The following is a 21,431-nucleotide window of genomic DNA, read 5'->3' as shown; positions in this document are numbered from 1 at the left end:
GGCAAACCATTTCAAAACCAATTCCCAATCCCCAGCCTCAGTGTTGTTGATAATATTCCCCTGGTGTCGAGTGGATGTTGAGTCATAGATCGTACGAGATCTTTTCCTTTCAGTCCCGAAGATCACTCATAGGTCTTCTTTTGGTGTCGAGTCGGTGTTGAGTCAAATATCGTACGAGATCTTCTCCTTTCAGTCCTGAAGGTCACTCATTGGTCTTCTTTTGGTGTCGAGTTGGTGTTGAGTCATAGATCGAACGAGATCTTTTCCTTTCAGTCCTGAAGATCACTCATAGGTCTTCTTTTGGTGTCGAGTCGATGTTGAGTCATAGATCGTACGAGATCTTTTTCTTTCAGTCCTGAAGATCACTCATAGGTCTTCTTTTGGTGTCGAGTCGATGTTGAGTCATAGATCGTACGAGATCTTTTCCTTTCAGTCCTGAAGATCACTCATAGGTCTTCTTTTGGTGTCGAGTCGATGTTGAGTCATAGATCGTACGAGATCTTTCTCTGTTAGTCCTGAAGATCGCCCATAGATCTTCTCCTGATGTCGAGTCGGTGTTGAGTCATAGATCGTACGAGATCTTATCTTTTCAGTCATTGTTTCATACAACCATTCTCTTTGAAAACCCTGTATTGGCACCGTTACCACATTACAAGCTATCACCATTCAACCATTACTCACCATAAACCTTTCCACCAGAAAAAAAACAAAAACTCTCTTTCCCCAGCAGGTATAAAAAAAATAAGGATAACGTTTACACCATCTTCTCTTTAGGACAAATTTCGGGTACTTTGATATTTAAATAGGAGCAGCTGTCATACCCTAAATTTGTCCTACACCTTTAACTGGCTTAGACTTTTGTATTAATCTGCATATCCCCATTAGGTCATCTAAAACTTTGCATTCATTCATCAAATAAACATCTAAAGCATGGGATCTAGGGCTTCACAACATCCAGGATCACTACATTATGCAAACTTATTCAATAGAGGTGTTCATTGCTCATGGATTAAAGTACTCTCTGTATGCTCAGGATTATCAGATAAGTCCTTGGGCGTGGACCTTATGATCATCAAAGACTCTTGCTCAGCATTTGGATTATATTCGTTAAAATCGTCAGGTTATCACTTGTGGTATGAGTCATTCGCTCTAAGATGTAATCTAAGTATTTGGAATGAAGTCAAGATTTCATTGATATTGTAAGATTACCCTTATTATTCAAGATTGGATCAAAGGTCATATCGAAACATTCATTCATGATTATTCCAAGTCACAAGCTCATTCAAATGCATTATTTCAAATACAAGATACATGTTACAAAAAGGAGAGTACAGAAAAATCTACAAAATTTGGCATAGTTGACTTTTTGGTCAAGTGTTGACTTTTGGTCAAGAGTTGAACGTTGACCCTAAGACTGGAATTGCTGACTTCTGAACCTATCTCCTTTGATTGCCAGCCCATTTTGTCTTTATCTTCGCTTCGCTCACCATGACTCGGGGCACCATGTTGCTTACTTTGTACAAGGTCAGCCGCGTTTAAATTGAGTTAAATCCCTTCATGATTCAAGCCAAAGCAAGGAAATTGTTCCATTACAAAACCTGCATAACAATCAGTTATCAGGAAAAACAGTTCCAAAATCAGCAAACATGCATTCACAACAGTCCTAACATAGTTCAGAAATCCAGCATACTTCAAACCAGTTTCAACAATATGCCACTGATACATCTTCATATCATATGTACCATACAGCCTTGCATACATGTACCTAAAACTCACCACATTCATAAATTCACAACCCAGTTCACTACATATGCATACATTCGATATCAAAATCACAAAACCAAAGTTAAAGTGCTGAGCCAAATAGAAAAATGCAGCATTCAGAATAAACCGAAATTGTTTCCTAACTGTCAAAAACCTTACTTCAAAAAGCCATTTCATTGCCTTCATCTTGCGTCAATCAACGACACGAAACCAGGCCGCTTATTCAAAACCACCTGCATAATAGAGACACAAAATCACGCACAAGTCAGCCTATATACTAACTCATGCTCGCATCTAAAGTTCAGTTCAGAAAGAAGACATCACTACCAGACTCACAAGCAATTCAAAACCTTTTCTATGCTGCCAACCTTGGAGAAAGCCCTGCATCAAGACCGAAAAAGGAAAACAATTCACATAATCATCCAAAACCAAAGAGAAATTCTGCAACATGAAAACAGAGGCATTCAATTCCTACAAGAAACCAAAACAGTCCACAAAGCATCACAAGCAACTTTCCATAACATAACAATAACAGAAACTTAGCATACTGACTTTCCAAACCTACTCAATTAACCACATCAAGCTCATTCAAGAAAATCCACACAAAACTCAAACCAAAACCATACAATTCAACATACATTCCATTGTAAAATTACCTACTGCATTCAATTCAAAACCATTTCATACAAGTCCACAAATCAAAAAGGCATACCTATAATTCATACTAGCTTCCCGACTTGTACAAATCCATTCACGTTGTGATTCTACAGTTGAAATAAAAAGAATGTCCTAACTCAGCGCATGAAAAAAGCAATACACACATCCAATTTCAAAATCCAAACGGTTCCCACACTACATTCAAATCACTTCACTGTTAATAAAGCCAACCCCTGCATCATACTTCAAATCAAATTTCATACAGTCACATAAGCCACAAAATAGCTTTCAAGCCATGCCATATCAACCATACCTACACTTATCCACATACCAGCCCCTGCACACACACGAAACCGACACAAAAATAAGCATGTTGCAATCCTTACACGCGGGTTATTCGACACACTCATTCAGTCACATATGTTATGGGAATGCACACGGAGACGTACAAATCAAAACAGATTCTGCGGGGGAAGTTTATGTCGGCCAAGGGCGTAGCAATGATTCAAAGGAAAAGCAGGTAAAAAAGGCAACAAACCAAGTTCAAAAGACAAGCAAGTCTCATTGCAAATTAATAAAGCCGAAATTAAAATAAATAAACACAGTCCAGGAAGCAAGTCACTAACCTCACTCTCATTACAAGTAACTAATTTCTAACTTTCAAACTTCCCCTTAACCAACCCTAACTGTCCCATAACCATCCTAACAGAATTTCCAACTGACATAACTGACTTGTCATCCCTCGTAACTAACATATAACAGAAATCTAACTAACCTGTAACCATAAAAAAAACAGAATGATAACCACCTCAAACTACCTCTGATCTCACCCTCCACTCACAACAAAAATCCAAATCCAAGGGCTCTAATCTCTCCTCCCTCAACTGATTTCTCCCTCTCAACTTCTATATATTCAAACCTCACCCTCCATTCAAAGGTTCACGCATCCATCTTCAACATCCTCCACCATTTTCACTCTTCATCACTCTCTCACATATCCACTCATCTCCATTAATTTCACTCCTCCATCTTCTTCACCCTCTCATTCTCACTCTCTGCAACTTCTTCTTTCCCAATTCACTCAACCCTCACCACGAAAAGCTCATCACCAAGGTTGTTCAGAGCTTGCTTTGAGCTCTGAACCAACCCGAGCTCAACCTCCATCAATCCCTAAGCTCTCAATTCACACACTCTCGCTGAATTGTCATCATCATCTCAATTACTCTCAAGAACAACTCAACAATACGCATCACACAGAAATTGCATACAGAAACGAAGAATTGGGAAGAAGAAGAAGAAGAAAGCGAAGCATAGTCAAGAGCATATAAAGTCTTTACCTGAATTTCACGGTGGTCGGGAATCTCCGCCACCGTACCGGAGAGTCAAGTCCTTCAAGTAGGTTATTTAAATGTATTTATAGCTCTTAAACTTTGTGTTTCCATCCTCTTGTAGATCCTAATGCTCTAATTTGGCGAATCCATGCTCGAATGTTCGGAGTTCAACTTTTAGGGTTTCCGATTCCCTTCTTTGATTCCGATGAGTGAGGGAGATTCAAGGAAATCCAGACTCGTATTCAGGTTTAGGATCATAGATAAATTAGGATTCGTGTTTAGGTTTTGATGATTGAAAGAGTAAAGGCGGTGGTCCACGGCGGCGGTGGTCGCCGGGAATCGCATACGAGAGAGAGCATTTGAGGAGAGTTGAGTCTGAAATGAGATCTCAAAGGTCACACACATGTAGCCCCAAAACGCACCGTTTCTTTTCCTTTTTTCCTTTTTTTAATTTTCATTTTCCATCTTCTTTTAAAACCAATATTAGAATTGTTAGAAACTGAATGTAAATCTGAACAAAAATCTAATGGATCACCCTGTAAACACCATGGGCCACACGAATTCAGTTTGCACCCCTATAAGGCCCAATCTTACTCCCTTCCATTTCGGCTGAACATAAAAACTGTGACAAAAAAAAACATCATCTTTGGGCCAACATCCTTGGGCCCTGCGCTTCTACTCCATGTACCGTAGTTTTAACAATAAACCCCCCTGATCACATATTTTTCTTGTAAATTTTTTGGGTATTGACATAGTTTTTTGGTTATTAAATTTCTTTTGACAAAACAATAAAAATCATGAATTTCTAGGTAGATTTAGCTGATTTTAGGATTAATTTTAGTCTTATAATTTTCTCACATAAAAAACTCATAAAAATAGTAGTATTTTAGTCTATTTTTGCACTAATACTTGAATCATTTTCTTTATGTTTTGTACCATTTCCATGCTAATTTTTGTATAATTTTTGTGTGACTTTGTTGCTTAACTTTGGCCATATTTTTGGCCTATTTTGGTATCATTTCCATGCTCCTTTTAGAATTTAGTCACCGTGTTAACATTAGGATTTAGAAAAAAAACAATAATAACAATTAGGCTTAGAAATTAGGCTAGCATCCCCCATTCTCATTTCTTTTTCTTTTACAACATCAAAACATCTAATAAATATCAAAATAAAATCCCTTTAAAAAATACAAAGAAAACACTTAAAAAAACATTAATAAAAAAGTGAAAATCATTAAAAAGGGAATGGAAGCTTGAATCTCCCTTGCTTAAGGGAATTATTCGAGTGCTTGGATCTCCCTTGCTTTAGGGAACCATTCGAGCGTAAGTTCCCAATTTCTAAAAAACACCAACCAAAGAGTAACTCGAGTTTCCCTTGCTTAAGGGATTTCCTCGAAACACTCAAAATCTCTCTCTCATCTCATTTTCTTAGGGGCAATGTTATTTCCGCTCGAATGCATCATAGGCTGTCCCCTTATGCAAGAGCGCGAACGTTAACTCTGCCCAACTAAAAAACACAAAATCAAACAGAAAATCTTGAGCCGAACTACGCCGCTCTGATTCCTGAAAAGGATAAGTAGGCATCAAGTCGCGGGGCTTGAACGAGCACAATTGTAAATATTCCTTTTTTTCCCCGTATTTCTTTTGCATTCATTCGCATGTAGGCACAGACATAGTATATACCCTTTAGATAGAAACAGACATAGGTGGATACCATCGAGTACGATGGGCGCGAGGGGTGCTAATACCTTCCCCTTGCGTAACCAACTCCCGTACCTAGATTCTCTGGTCGCAAGACCCTGTTCTTATCCTTTCCTAGGTTTTCTGATATTCCTTTCCCTTATGGGATAAATATATTGGTGGCGACTCTGTTTATTTTTTCGCGAGCGTGCGACAAACAGAAGTTGGCTCAATAAGAGATACAAGACCAAATTGACATTCTGCATTGTTCTTAAGGAATGCTCTTGTTCTAATAGGATCATCTTTCTTTCCAATGATAACATTTTCTGGATAAGCTGCATTGAGTCTAGAAGATCTTCTAGGTGTTGGCTCTTCAGATATTCTAAGATTCTCCAAAGAAGCAGCAACTTGATCTTCTGAAACTTTGATTCTGGGATCTTCATGATTTGAGTTAGAGATTTCTATATCTGCAAAATTCTTAAACTGCTTTGGCTTTTCAAGACCAAGCTTATTATCAAATATGATATTGATTGATTCTTCAACTACTAGAGTTTCAGTATTGTATACTCTGTAGCCTTTTCAACTACTGATATTGATCATGGTTCTGGCCATTTCTTGTAAAGTCCTATTCTTTCGTTCTACAACTCCATTTTGCTGCGGAGTTCTAGGAAAAGAGAAATCATCGGCAATACCATTTTCTTTGAAATAAATTTCAAAGAATCTGTTCTCAAATTCACCACCATGATTACTTATGACCTTTATGATTTTGCATTCCTTCTCATATTGAATCTGAGTGCAGAAGTCAAAGAACACAGTATGTGACTCATCCTTGTGTTTCAAGAACTTTACCCATGTCCATCTGCTATAGTCGTCTACGATTACTAATCCATATTTCTTCCCTCTGATTGATGTTGTTTTGACTGGGCCAAAAAGATCAATGTGCAGAAGTTCTAGTGGCCTAGAGGAAGAAACAACATTTTTAGACTTGAATGCAGGTTTTGAAAACTTCCCTTTCTGACATGCTTCGCAAAGAGCATCTGATTTATATTTCAGATAAGGGAGTCCTCTGACCAGATTAAGTTTGTTAATCTGAGATATCTTTCTTAAACTAGCATGACCTAATCTTCTGTGCCAGACCCACTGCTCTTCACTAACAGACATAAGGCAAGAAACCTTTTGATTCTTGAGATCATAAAGATCAATCTTATAAATTTTGTTCTTTCTCTTGTCTATAAATAGGATTAAGCCATCCTTCTGACTGATAGCTTTACAAGACTTGTCAGCACAATGATTACCTTTCCTAAAAATATAAGTGACGAAAAAAATTAAAATTTCTCATTTTGAACATACAATTATCCCATCTACTTCTAATAATCCACATAACCATTGAAGACTTACGGAAAGCAGAGACCACCAACGTGGAGTCTGACTCCAACCACAAATAGACCAATTTTTACAAAAAGTTGTCTCCATTTCCAAAATAGCCCCCATGAGCTCCACAAAAAAAAGTTACCTTCACCCAAACAACAGCTAAAACTACGAAGGTGCTCCCCGACCCTGTTCCGAATATTGCCACCACAAGCAGCCAACAAAGGGAAGCTACTGACTGGCCCATCAATATTTCCCGAATAAGTGAAAAGTTGTTGTTGATAGATCATAACGAGAGATTCTTAGATTGGTTTAATGAAAGTGTATCTAATGATTGTACTGCATCCGAGATACTAAAATGGTTTTCGTACGAGTCAAAATTTTGTGTCATAATTTGGACTACATACAACATTGGTCATTATAACTTTTATACAAAATCAAAATATGGTTGTAGTACAAAGAAAAATAGTGGGGTTATGGTTGAAGGCGAATAAATGTATTTCTCTAATTTGAAAGATAAGAATCATGTATTGGCAACTACCGCGTTCAATGGTGTAATTGATAAGATTTGGAGATTGATTATGTTATTTTCAAAGTGGTTTTATTTTAATGCAAGTGTATTCCCAATAATAGTAATGGTGTACACATTGATAACTTAGGATTCGCCCACATCGACCTTGGCAAAGCATCTTTTATTACCAAACCATTCATCATGGCTTCTCAAGAAAAACAAGTGTTCTATGTTAACGACCCTTTGGACATATCGTGGAAATGGTCAATCGTTCTCCAAGAAAAACACATTCCTCTTAGTGATGAGAGTCTTGATATTCCGTCCACACCTTCTTACACAACACAAGTTCCTACCTCATATGATGAAGTTGGTGGAGATGATGTGCATGTTATTTGAATCGATCATGAAGAAGGCTTGTGGGAAAATTAACAAGTAATTTATTCTTTATTCATAATATATTAATTGTATATTATAATTTATAAGCCTTTTTACTAACAAGTATAATTATTTGAAATCATAGGTCTTTAGAGTCACGATACAAAGAGACAAGACACCAAGAGACAATAAACCAAAACACCAAGATACAATTATGTGATATTATGTTTTGTGTAAATTGTAGGTTGTTTGTTGTCATAAATTATAGGATATATGTTTGTTCTGATACAATTGAATAAGATAGAGTTACGTGATATCATAAATATAATACAATTATATTATTATGATAAATGTATCACAAATGTTATTGGTTTGTGATTGTAAGTATCATATATATAACCATACGTTACATAACAACGCATGTGTCTGCGTGATTATATATTTTTCCCAACCGTTGTTGTTTGCCTTTTTCGTAGTAGTGTTTCTATATATTCGCTTATATATGTGTGTCTCAACGGTCGTACAAAACAACCGTAGTGATATCTTTTTTAGTTTTTTTAAAACTAAATAAAAAGGCACATCTTAACGTTAAAGGAATGAAATATTTTAGGACGTTGAGGTTCGAACCCATGAAAGCTTGATTTTATCACTACGCTGAGCAAAACAGCTGTTATTATATCCTAACAATTTTTAATTTAAAAAAATGTTAGCACCTGAGAGTTGAGATGTCACCACGGTATTTGGAAGAACTATGGTGACTTGAGTGTTGTTGTTTGTGCGTTTTGTAGTAGTGAATATATATTCTTTCCTTGATTTAATTTTGATTCTTTAATTTTTTTATTAATATATAATTTTTAATTTTTAATTTATATGACAATGTTAATTAGTACACATCATTTAGAGTAAATTATCCTCAACTTTACATTGGATAACAATAAAATTTATTCTTTTAAAAAAAAACCAGAGTTAGGAGATAAGTATGGCACACATACCGTTTGTTTCAGCTTTAAAAATATATTTTTTTTAATTTTTGAAAATAGATTTTACTAAATCGTTTTTTCAAAATATAAGTTCTTTTACAATTCATTTTTCTAAATTAAAATATATTTTTGACACTCTAAAACATAAACAAATATTATTGAATACCAAAATATTGTCAAAATCACAATTTAAAAAAATGGTATTTCAAAAATGATTTTTTTTATGGAAATCTATTTGAAATGGCTTCAAAATTAAGTGATTTTTTGAAATTTTGATATCCAAAAACAGTTTCAATAAAAAGATGAAATACCTAAAATAACATTTTAAGAATAATTATTCGAACCAAATTTTTATTAGTAACTTTTACAGAAAAAAATTATAATTTTTTTACTCAAAACTATATAACATTATAAAATTCATTTTAAACAAAAAAAACAAATAGGTCCATAAAGTATTCTAATCAAAAATTAAAATTTGTGTTACACATTATAAAAAAAAATTAAGAAAAAACATTTTTTTGATTAAATAACAATAAAAGGATTGAAATATTTTGTCATCAATTTTAGGAAGTGAAATAAATTAAGAGAAAATAAATATCAATCTTAGGGTGTAATTGGATCGGTATGGAATCGATTTTTTGTAAAAAAATTCTGAACCGATGACATTTCCATCGATTTGGTTTGATTTTTTTAAAACATTTTTTCAAATTGGAACCACACCAAATTAATTGGGTTGGTTCAGTTTTATTTGGTTTGGATGATCGGTTTATAGTGTTTATTTTTTAAAACATTATATTCATTAGTTCTTGTATCGTGTTTTTTTGGTGTATTTTATGCTATTATTTTTTAAAATAATATATTTAATATCATTTATTTCATGCTCTATTTTTTCAAACAAATTACAAGTTGCTCTTAATAAATATGAAACACTAACATGATTTTCATTGCATCATGAAATAAGTTTTCTATCAAATATAAAAGTTAATACTTGACATGAGAATGTTAAAAAGGGATTTCAAATCTTAACAAATAGAGAACAACAAAACACACATCAATTACATGTTTCACACCTCAAATACGCATCAAAACTATTTTATAACATGACTAGAATGAATTTTTTTGAAGAAGAAGAAACAAAAAAAGGTAAAAAAATATAAAATTAACGAATAGAGTTTGAACACAAAGAAGATGACCATAATATATCAAAATGACATAGTGAGAGGAATAATGGTTGTGGGCATCAAGAGCAGCAGTTCAGTGATAGCATGTTTTTTTTGAGATTTATGGTTTCTACTTTCTATGTTTTAGAGTTTGGTTCTAGTTGCATGTTTTACTGAAAGGAAGAAAGTGTAAACAAATATGGATAATGATTGGACCAATAAATTTTTCTAGCTTAATTATGGGTGAAATAAAATATTTAGACCATCATTTTTTTCCAATAGTTTGATTCATCGATTCCTAAAAACTAAAACCGAACCAAACCACATCGATTTGTATTGGTTTGGTTCAGTTTTATAATCAAACCAATAACAATCGATTTTATTTTGGTTTGGATTGGTTTAGATTTTTGGTTTAATTGAATTTTTCTAATCAGCTCACACTCCTAATCAATCTCTTAAATATTTGATTAATTAAGACTACTAAATTAAATCAAAATTATAGAATAAGATTTGTAATTACTCAATATATGCTAGTAAAAACCATTATCGCATCGTTTGTGTTGTGTTGTCCGTTCACTAGGATTGCCGTCACCTTAAGAGTTCAAAATTTGAACTCGACGAAACCATTCATCCTTACGTTCACACATGATAAATATCTTTCCGGAAAAGCTCCATCGTGAAACCATTGCATCATCTCCAATCACATTGCCGGAAGAACTTATCGCAAAGGTACTATCCCTGCTTAAAGTGAAACCACTTTTGAGACTTAAATGTGTCAACAATTCTTGGAACTCGCTCATCTACCATCCATTCTTAATCAAAATGCACCTCATTAAATCTTCACAAAACTCACACATCCTTCATTTGTTGACATACTTTTCAAGTACTTCCAAAATTGGCCTACAAAACCTTTTCATGCTACGCAGTTTGCTCGAGAATCCCCCCATCAATCTCTTCCCGAAAGATTCTATATATTTGATGGAAATGAGTTGTCATATTATTGGTTCTTGCAATGGATTGACTTGTTTAGTTACTTCTCCTCATTATCATGGGTGTGAGATAGAACTTTATCTATGGAACTCAGCAACCAGGTGTTTGTCTCAAAAACTAGACCCTTTGTACCATGATCTAATTTCTTGTTTAGGTTCTCATTTGATTATGATAATTTAACTGATAAATATAAGGTGGTGGGCTGGTGGCCTTCCGTTCCAAGGAGGTCTGAGTTTTCACTATTGGTGATAGTGTTTTGTGGTGTCGTTTTTTTTACCTCCCCGTTTCACTTGGGAGGACGGCACGCTAGACCCTTCACGCGAAATTTGGAAGGAGAATGTGCCCGGGGCGGGATGAATTTTATTTCAGTTCTTCCTAAGATATCACACGAACTTTTTAATTATCCTACGAGCAGGAAAGGGGAAAAAGATCTCAAATAAACCCTAGGAGTTTGCTAAGTGTGGGGATTCACCTAGACTAGAAATTCTGGAGTCCAGGAGGTCGGTTATACATAGGGAAGAGTTTAAGCACCCTACATATCCGCAGTACTCTACAGGAACCTTCTCTGTGTCTATGTGTTTGTGTTTGTTGCTTATTATTGGGAAAGTTTCTCCTTTGTGTTATGAGAGAGAATTGAATTGATTTTAAAAGAAAGAAGCACTGACTGACTATTTTTGGTATTTTATTAGCTCGCTGAGATTCCTTGTGAACCTCATGTCTACATATCCCTAATGGAAGTTAGAGCTTTTTGTAGTTCGGAGAACTAACTAGGGAAATTAATGATTTTTGGTGCCTTGCTTGAAGCTCAAGGTTGAAGCTTGAATTAAATCTTTGTTTACAGTAAAGAGACATGAAATCATCTCTACAGAGAGGTATTTCTACTATTCCACCACAAACATTTTTAAAGTGACAGAAAAGCTAAAATTATTTCATTAAGAGAGGGAGCCTACTTGGTTGATCAAGTATGACAGCCACATGCCTCTTGAATGAAAGATTCTCTACCAAATTAGGGAAAGTTATACAAGTCTGGGATGTAGCCATAGCCTGCCTTTCACGAGTCCTAAATGGGAGAATGTTTGAAATGATTGTTTATTTGAAATGATTGTTTATTTGTGGTGAGATAGGAGAAATACCTAACTATGAAGATGAGTTATGTCTATCTATTGTTTGAAAGATTTGATATTTAGCTAGCTTGTATGAGGCCCAAGCTTGAGGCTTTTAGATTGTTCTTATTACTGACTCTGGGAGATAACTCTACTGGGAATTAACTTAAACTAAGAAGTTTTGGTGTTCTGTACAAAGCCCAGAATTGAGGCTGACTCTTAATTGGGGAATATATATATATATATATATATATATATATATATATATATACTGACTCTACTTAGGGAGTATATTATTTTTCCTGCCTTGTATGAAGCCCAAGGTTGTTGCGGACTTTAGCTAGGGAAATTATTATTTTCTGCCTTATACAAAGCCCAAGGTTGTGGCGGACTTTTAAAGAAACTGAGTATGGATGACTTTATGGGGAAAAGATTCTAGAGGTTAGGAATATTTGACACAGGAAATATGGTTTATCTGCTTTGTACAAAGCCCAAGGTTGTGGCTGACTCTTTGGGGGGAGTTTTTTATTCTGCTGGAGAATTTTATCTTTTGAAAGTTTAATTTTTGGAAGCTAACCCTTTCCAGGGAATTTGGATTTAAAGGAGTTATTTTGGAGGCTGACCCTTTCCAGGGGATTTGGATTTAAAGGAGTGATTTTGGAGGCTGACCCTTTCCAGGGGATTTATGGCTGAAAGATTATCTATTTGAGACTTCTTATTTAAAGCCCAAGATTAAGGCTGACTCTGATTGAGGATAGATAACTATGGATCCTAGACTCTGCTAAGGAAGATTAATGATGATAAGGGTGACAGAGATTGTCCATGTCTCTCATTCCAAAAAGGTGTACTCAATATGAGATTGAGACATTCTTAGCTTGTTCAAAGTCTGGTTTGAAAAAGGAAGAAACTCACCAGGATAGGCTAAAAGGTGACTAAAGACCTGTTCCTATGTTTATAAGAAACCTGATGGGTCCTTGTATACAAGCTCAAGAGGAAGCTGGGAATGCTTTTAAGAAGCCTGTGGGTCCTTGTACAACGCCCAAGAGGAGGCTAATCGAGGGTCATCGAGGGTCCTTGTTATAGCACAAGAGAAAGCTATGTGGTTTTGAACTTATTTTGGCTCTAAGCAAATGGGTAAGAGGTTTCACCAGGAATAATTCCACTTGGGTGGATGTATCCTAGTTTGGGTTCTAAGGCTTTTTTCAAGATGTTTCACCGGGAATAATTCATCTTTAGGGTTTGAACTAAAAGATCTCTAATTAGGAAAGAGCCTTCACCGGGAAGACATTCTCAATCCTAAGCCATAGTCCTATAATATATATATATATAGTTTAACTGTCCTAAGGTTTACACTCAGACGTAGTTCTAAACAATACATAAACAGTTTATATTTGACAGTAATTTAAATAAAGACTGTAAAATGAAAGCTTGTAAAGCCTAACCTGGATGGAGTGGAGGCCTTTGAAGAAGTATATACAAAGCCTCACCAGCTTTTTTGTTGATAACAGTATAATATTTATTGTAAACAGTTAAAGGTTTTTTTCTTGAAAACAGAAGAAGTGAAGATGGACAAAGGTCACATAGGTATCTGAAGAGTTTCACCGGGAATAATGCCCTTCAAATACTAGAAGATTGTTTTGAAAACAGAGAGAAGATTTTGTAAATACAGCTTTGAAAACAAACTATGAAAAAGAAAAAGGTGTTGGGACTTACACTCTAATAGAGGCCCAAAGAAAGATTTATTGTTTATAAGAAACAGATGTTTGAAAATGATTGAAATACTGTTGTTAAAACAGTTTTTATTGTCTGTATAAAATGAAAAGGGGTTGGGACTTACACTCTATTAGAGGCCCAAAGAAAGAAATATTTACAAGAGATTAGGTTTTGAAAATCAAGTGAAAATCATATTATTATTTTTTTTAAAGTATTAAAACATACTTAAAATATGTGATTTTAAACCTAATTAAGACATGTTAAAATAATATATATTTTATGATTTTTTGGCATATTCTCAAAATAGGTATATTAAATGAGAAGTATGTGAAAAATCGAGAGAAAATGATTTAATTTGATGGGTGAATTAATTGTGTGAATTTGGTAAAAAAAAAGAAAGAAAATGGGTGTTAAAAAAATAGTTTTGGCCCTTGGAGGGTTTGAACCCACGCCGTCGTAGTCACACACTCAAAATAATACCACTGGGCCAGGCACCAGTTGGTGACAATAACACGCGCGCAGTTAGTTTTATTTTCAAAACAAGTTAGAAATGTTTGAAAAATAAAAGAACTAAAAATTCTGGGGCGAGGGGGATTCGAACCCCAGACTATGGGCATGAGGAGACTAAGAGCGCATGTGAGGCCACTAGGGAAAACGATGATTTCGTTTGTAAAACGCATACCATTCAAAATAAAATAAACCTAACCCAGAGATTTGAATTTTGCGCGCCACAGCCATGGTCGTCTTCTTCCTCAAGCTCTCAAATTTTGAATTTGTGAACTTGCTCGTTTCTCAACCAAATAGGGTGATGTAAACATGGATTTCACTCTAAATTTCCTCACGAACTCAAATATGTAACTAACACAGATTTATATTAACTACATCTAATTAATTTACTAAAAAACGTGAAGAACCCTAAAATTTAAAAATCAAATTAAATGGCTATACTGAAAGATAAATGAATGATGATAGAGGGTTTTTAATCCTCTGATGATGCTGAATGAAATGATATTGAGTTTTATCACGAAGAGTGCATAAATTAAAGAGGTGGAGTTCAAAAACTTACCTCTGAAATTGAAGGCCGTGAGTGAATGATTACAAAAGCTTCCTGGGACCTTGTTGATGTTATCTGGGCACTTGGATTGCTTTGAATACCTCTGAAATGATCTACCCGAAACCCTCTTGCTTGAGCTTCAAGCATGAATTGAAGATGATGATTCTGCGCCTACATATGAGCTGCGACCATCTGGATAGCTTCACTACACTCCAAGGAAAGTGTCTGAATGCTTAGACTTGCTTGACACCTTCTGAATTGATCTACAAACCTCCAACTGACTCTTCTCCAAAGTGAAAGTGAAGATGATGTTCTTGCACTTATAGAAGTGATCCAGGTGCTTGGATCACTTCTAATGAACCTCCTTGAGATGTTAGAGTGATTACTTTCAAAAGAAAAGCTCTAGTTTGAAGAATTCGATTCTTCTTGCCAAAGAACTTTTGAAAATCATAAGCGTGAGGGAGAGAAAGAGAAAGCAAGGAATAGAGTTGCTTTGGTGTGTATTATATGGAGGATAGCACTTATATTTATAGGCAAAGGGCTCAGAGTAGTTTGAGAGAGTGAGCTTGCTTAGTGAAGTAAGTTTGATTTCTTAAGCATGAAGAAATTTCAAAGAATATCAAGATGTGATCATTGCATTTTCGAGCTAGCTCCCTATCCCTTGATCTCTTGTGATCTTAGGGAACATTCCTGATGTAGAGTGTGATCCAATTGGTTGGTGAGAAGATTCCTTTGGTGATTCATCCATTTGCCATAAATTCCCAAATGTAATCATTACATAATCACATGTTCTTGTTTTCGGGAATATTCTCCAAACCTCATGCCATGGTGAAAATGAATGCATGGTATGTTTACAGATGCATCATGGGTCGTGTAGCATCCATTAGTGAAGCCATATGCACAAAATTGCAAAGTTTCAAATTGTACATGTCCTATAATTTTACTTCATGAGGCCAACTTTGAACAAGCATAACTCCTAGCTCAAAATGAATTTGGAGAAGGTTGAGCACAATTTAGAAAGCCCTAATCATCTACATCAATTCACTAGTTTGGAGTTTCTTCAAAATCATTTGGGAAATTTATGAAAAATGGGCCTAAAGTTGGAAGAAAACTAGGTTTAAAACACTTAGAATTTTTTCTAAGTTTTTATGACCTAAAACTTCAAAAATCCCAAATCTCTTAAATGATTGATTTCTTGAAAAAATTTGCGTTGTAAGATGTTGTTTTATTTTGCAAGATCTACAACTTTCATTTTGGGAGTTTTTGTAGTGTGTAAGCAAAATTTTGAGTTCCCAAAGTACCCTTAAATCCCTAATTCCTGACTTTTTGATCCATGGTGAATCTTCTTGAATTTATTTTGCTAAATGACTTTAATAATCATGTATTGAATATATTGATCTTTAAAAGTCATGGTTTGACCAAAAATCCTAAAAGTCAGAGGTGATCTTGCATAGTTGACTTTTTCTAGATGAAGTGAAATTTTGGACTTTTGTGATGAATCAAGATCTCCTCCTCAAATGAATGATGTGAATGGATTATATTGAGGTGATAGAAGTTCTTGAGCCATTTCTTGAGTTTTGGATCCATGTCCTGATTAAAAGTCAACTATCTTGGTGAATTAGGTCAAAACCCCTAATTGTCGACCAGATGAAATTGATGACTGTAGACCTTGAAATGAAGTGTAATGCTTTATGGAGTTTGTCATATGGATTATTTGAAGATTATTGAAGCCTTTGAGTGATGTCCTGGGGTTTTCTAGGGTTTCCCAAATGTGGCCCTTGATTATAGTCCTTGATAGGCTCAAAACCCTAGATTGGTGAATTAAGTAAACTTGAGCCCAGATCATTGGTGTCCAGTCAATCATAGGTGAATAGAATGACTCTTTTTGAGTCCTATGATGGTATTGGAGATTAATCCTTTTATTGATTGATCCTTTGCCTGAGCTCTTTTGTTCTTGGACATCCACGATTAAGTGCTAGATGAATAGCTGGCTACTCTGGGTATCTGTTTTGAATTTGATGAAAAGTCTGGAGATGTGACATCTCAGGGGGGGTCAAAATTAGGGTATGACAGATGCCCCTATTTAAGTTTCTTTCATTCGGAGGGAGAAAGATTGATATCTTGATCTCTTCTGAGTGAAAGATACTCAAATACCAAAGAATGCCCGAATTTTGGGCGCTCCTAAGATGTTGTAGTGACGATAAAATCCTTGCATGACTTGATCCCGTTGTCGCACTTGGTGGGGGATGAGGTGACAAATTCCTGTAGAAATATGTTATGTGGATTCTGGTGTATGGATGGCAATGTAGAATGCGCAATCCACCTTCTTTAACTATGTGTTGATACTTAGAAAAAAGGTAAGCAACCCCCCCACGTTTCGGATGTCTGTATCTCGAAACTGGTCTCAGTTGTGATAAACTCCCCTCGATCCAGATGTCTAATCGCGGAAATGGTCTCAGTTATAATGATGTAAACAACCTCCCCTCGTTTCGGATGTCTGTATCTCAAAACTGGTCTCAATTGTGATAACCTCCCCTCGATCCGGATGTCTAATCGCGGAACTGGTCTTAGTTATAATGATGTAAACAACCTCCCCTCATTTCGGATGTATGTATCTCGAAACTGGTCTCAGTTGTGATAACCTCCCCTCGATCCGGATGTCTAATCGCAGAACTGGTCTCAGTTATAATAATGTAAACAACCTCCCCTCGTTTCGGATGTTTGTATTTTGGAACTGGTCTCAGTTGTGATAACCTCCCCTCGCTCCGAATGTCTAATCGCGGAACTGGTCTCGGTTATAATGATGTAAACAACCTCCCCTCGTTTCAGATGTCTGTATCTCGAAACTAGTCTCACTTGTGATAACCTCCCCTCGATACAAATGTCTAATTGCGGAACTGGTCTCAGTTATAATGATGTAAACAACTTCCCCTCGTTTTAGATGTCCGTATCTCGAAACTGGTCTCAGTTGTGATAACCTCCCCTCGATCCGGATGTCTAATCGCGGAACCGGTATCAGTTATAATAATGTAAACAACCTCCCCTCGTTTCGGATGTCTCTATCTCGAAACTGGTCTCAGTTGTAATTTTGACTATATCTCAGATAAAGAGAAAATTTTCAAAGGTTCGTTCCCTCGTCAAATCTCTCATTAGTACTTGTTGGAGAGATGTCTTTTCATCGTAACTAAGAAACTTCATCATCCTTTCTTTCAACTGGCACCTTCGAAGGAATATCATACGATCTTGCGTCCTTTTGAGGGGCCAATGACTTCTCTTGAAAGTGGATGAACTGTCTTCTGAAGGAGGACCATCATTGGTCGATCCACTGGGGGATAACAAATTGTTTTCTGGGATGAAAACTGTCGTTCATCGACTTATGCTGAGGAATCTGAACTATCTTCTTGACGAAGACTGTCATTCACTGACTCCACTGGGGATTTGTTAAAACATTTTTCAGGAAGAGAACTTGTCATTCGTCAATTCTACCGAGGATCGGAACTATTTGGAGAAGAACACCACTCGTTAATTCTGTGAGGAATTCCAATGCGAAACAAACTATCTTATTTGAAGAAGATTGCCGAGTGTCGCTCTGCGGGAGAACCTCAGTTGGGAGATTCCAAAAGTGAACAAACTATCTTTTTTTTTTAAGAAGATATCTATTGTCGACTTTGCTTGGGAGTGAACAAACTATCTCTTTGAGGGAGATTACCATTTGTTGACTTGCTGGGGATTTCTCAAAGTAAACAAACCATCTTCCTTTGGAAGACCAATATTTGTCAACTTCTTTGGGAAATTCGGGTGTATGAACTTCTACTATCTACCCATTAATAAAATGTTGTCCAAAATTACTTCTTTAACCTCCCCCCCCCCCAAATTATTTACACTGCACAAAGTTTATCTAGGTAATTAGCAAAAGAAATAATCAAATATGCCAATTGTACTGATCTGATTGGTTTACTTTATCCCTCATTTCAAAATCGTTCTCTCCCTCTTCTCTCTACTCTCTTTTTCTTGAAACCCTAGATCTTCCGCCGATTCACCTCTCATCTCCTCTTCTCTCTACTCTCTTTTTCTTGAAACCCTAGATCTTCCGCCGATTCACCTCTCACCTCCAAGCCGGAACGCTCACCCCACCGCACAACTTCACCACTAAAATGCATCGATACCTTTTTCAAACTCGTCACTGCCACCGAATCTGCAACGATCTGCAACAATCACCTCGCCAAACATCTGAATTTAATAGGTAGTTCCCTATCCTTTGCTTTTTTTTCTTGATTCGTTATGGTTTCAGTTTTAATTTCAGAATTAAAAGGAAAATTTGAGCGATTGGTTTGGTTATTGTTGCTGGTTATTGTTTGTCTCACGAGAAAGATTTGATTATGTGTTTTTTTTGTTTGAAAAAGTGAAAAGCAAAAACTCATCGCACGTGTCTTCCTAGACAAAGCCATCATAAATCAATGATTTTTCAAAAGCTCAACTCTGCTGAAGGAATGTCATGTATGTATTTCAACCAATTTTAAGTTTCTTGGCAAGCTTTATTATGTTTTTCATTGTTGGACTGAACTTAATCTCAATGAGAAGGTATAGTGTCCTTATGTTTTTCTTTAGATGAAGTGTTGAATACTCACGTGTCTTTTATTCATTCTTCCATTTACTCACAAGATAGTGATGAAACTTGTGAGCTTTGCTCACAACCTTGACCTAATGACTTCAAATGAGCTTTGTTCATGATTCTCTTGGAATCTATGTGAGAAATTCTGTTATTGATTTATTGAATCATTAAAATTGAGTTAGACTTAGATATATCCTTCCCCCTTCATCACTTAGAAGGAATCGATCCTTCGCTCTTCATAACCGAGAATGAATAGATCCTTCCCATCTATTTTGGACATGTATGATATTTCTTAACCTATGAACTCATATACTTACATTATGATTTTATAAACATACTATACATTATGATTTATGATAATCCTAGGTAACTAACATACCATCTTTGAGTTTGTTTGATAGTCAAGTTTTGTGTTCTCTTTTCTGTTGATTGTCGTGGTATTGAAATTTTTCATCTTATAATTCGATGAACTTTCTAGATTATAACTTGATTTTATGCTTAGGTCATCCATGGAATACATTACAATGATGCATATGCAATATCAGTCCCAAAAAAATAGCCTCAATATAAATGTTAGAAAACTAATCAAAGATATCACTAGCACAGGTACTGAGACACGCATACTACGATACTGCTATCGGTGTTTCCTAACAAATTCTAGCTCTTTTTTAAGAACACCAAATTCTTGAAAGTTCCATAAATCAAAGGCATGCCACTGGAAGTGATCATTGAGTTCTTCTCCATTGGAGCAAAACAGGCTGAGGCAGCCAATCATAACTGACTGAAGGGTATGATAAATTAGGAGTTTTGGCTGTACCTTTCAATTGTTTTCAATCTACAGTTTTGGTATTGCCATTATCCGATAAATACTGATTTTGAAATTGATATTTCAGATGGAAGCCATTAGTTTGTGATGATGGATGTAAGCATAAAAGGAGGTGTAGCTGGTGGAAACATTCTGAGGGTAATTTTTTTGGTGAATATTGCAGTATTATGTTTAATTTGCATAGGTGTGACTTATGCAAACATATGTTTTCCTAATAAATATAAATTTTGAAATGACTTATGACTTAACATCTATGTTGAGTAACTTTTAAAAGTTTTTTTTTAAAATAAACGTCTTTAGAATGTTTAATCTATGCTATAGTTTCAAATTCCTTGAAAATAATGCTTATGACAAGCACTATGAAACATGAATGCCCAACAGATTAGAAGCTATTCAAACTTGGCCTAATTTTACTATTTTCGGGACCATTGTTGTTCAGAAAAAGATTAGAGAAGGAACTTCTTAGCTTACTTCCTCCATACATGTCGAATGGAATTAGAGTCACACCTCCTCCATACGATGTCGATACTACATGGCTCAAAGCAAAGATGATTGGAAATGTAAGTTCCATGTCACCTTGATGATAAATATTCAAGGTTCTGTTTTTCTAAACAATTTATATTCAAGGTTCCTTCCTTTACTAACATTTGAAAGTATTATATATTCTCATTTGATAATATTTCAGGTCATTCTTTTTTGGATTATTCTTTTATCTTTTTACTTCCTCTACTTGAAATAGTTGAGATGATATTCATTGATGCAGACAATGGGTTTGTTGTTGTATGCTTTTTTTATGAAGAGATAAATGTGAAGCCCTTAAATCTTAATCTATTTTATCCGTGCATAGTATTTATTTAAATCATACAGACAATGGGTTTGTTGTTGTATGCTTTGTTTATGAAGAGATAAATGTGAAGCCCTTAAATCTTAATGTATTTTATCCGTGCATAGTATTTATTTGAATCATACAAAATGATTTTGGCTTTTTCAATTAAGAATGAAGTTGATCCCATGAGACGAATTGTAGAGAAATCAAGAACTGTGAAAGATGCATCTGATAGAACTAAACTACGACAATTGTCTGAAATTTTGGATTCTGTCCAATATCAGTAAGTTAACTTGCCTGGCAACACAGACTCTTTCAACAAACCTGGTTTTGGCAATGTGTGTAGATTATTGCTAAGCCAAGTAATATTTGAATCAACTCATAGAATATTTGCATGAAATTTCATATAAAAAGTTATCAAAAGGGAAATATCTTAATTTTTTTATTTGTTTTGCACAATCATAATTATAAAGTTTTGTTG

General features: G+C 35.3%; 1 long non-coding RNA gene across 2 annotated transcripts; it reads left to right on the top strand.

The window, feature by feature from the left end:
- Positions 1–18,532: 18,532 nt before the first annotated feature.
- Positions 18,533–21,205, top strand: LOC131638283 (uncharacterized). Of its 2 annotated transcripts, XR_009294630.1 has the most exons (6): positions 18,533–18,929; positions 19,090–19,183; positions 19,905–20,086; positions 20,192–20,262; positions 20,564–20,684; positions 20,810–21,203. It is a non-coding gene; the product is annotated as an uncharacterized LOC131638283 (long non-coding RNA). The 2 variants fall into 2 exon arrangements; XR_009294629.1 differs by having other exon boundaries at positions 20,564–21,205.
- The last annotated feature ends 226 nt before the right edge of the window (positions 21,206–21,431 follow it).

The sequence above is a fragment of the Vicia villosa genome, unplaced genomic scaffold (genome assembly GCF_029867415.1).
Source record: "Vicia villosa cultivar HV-30 ecotype Madison, WI unplaced genomic scaffold, Vvil1.0 ctg.002247F_1_1, whole genome shotgun sequence".
Classification (NCBI taxonomy): domain Eukaryota; kingdom Viridiplantae; phylum Streptophyta; class Magnoliopsida; order Fabales; family Fabaceae; genus Vicia; species Vicia villosa.
This window is presented reverse-complemented; position numbering and strand designations above follow the sequence as displayed.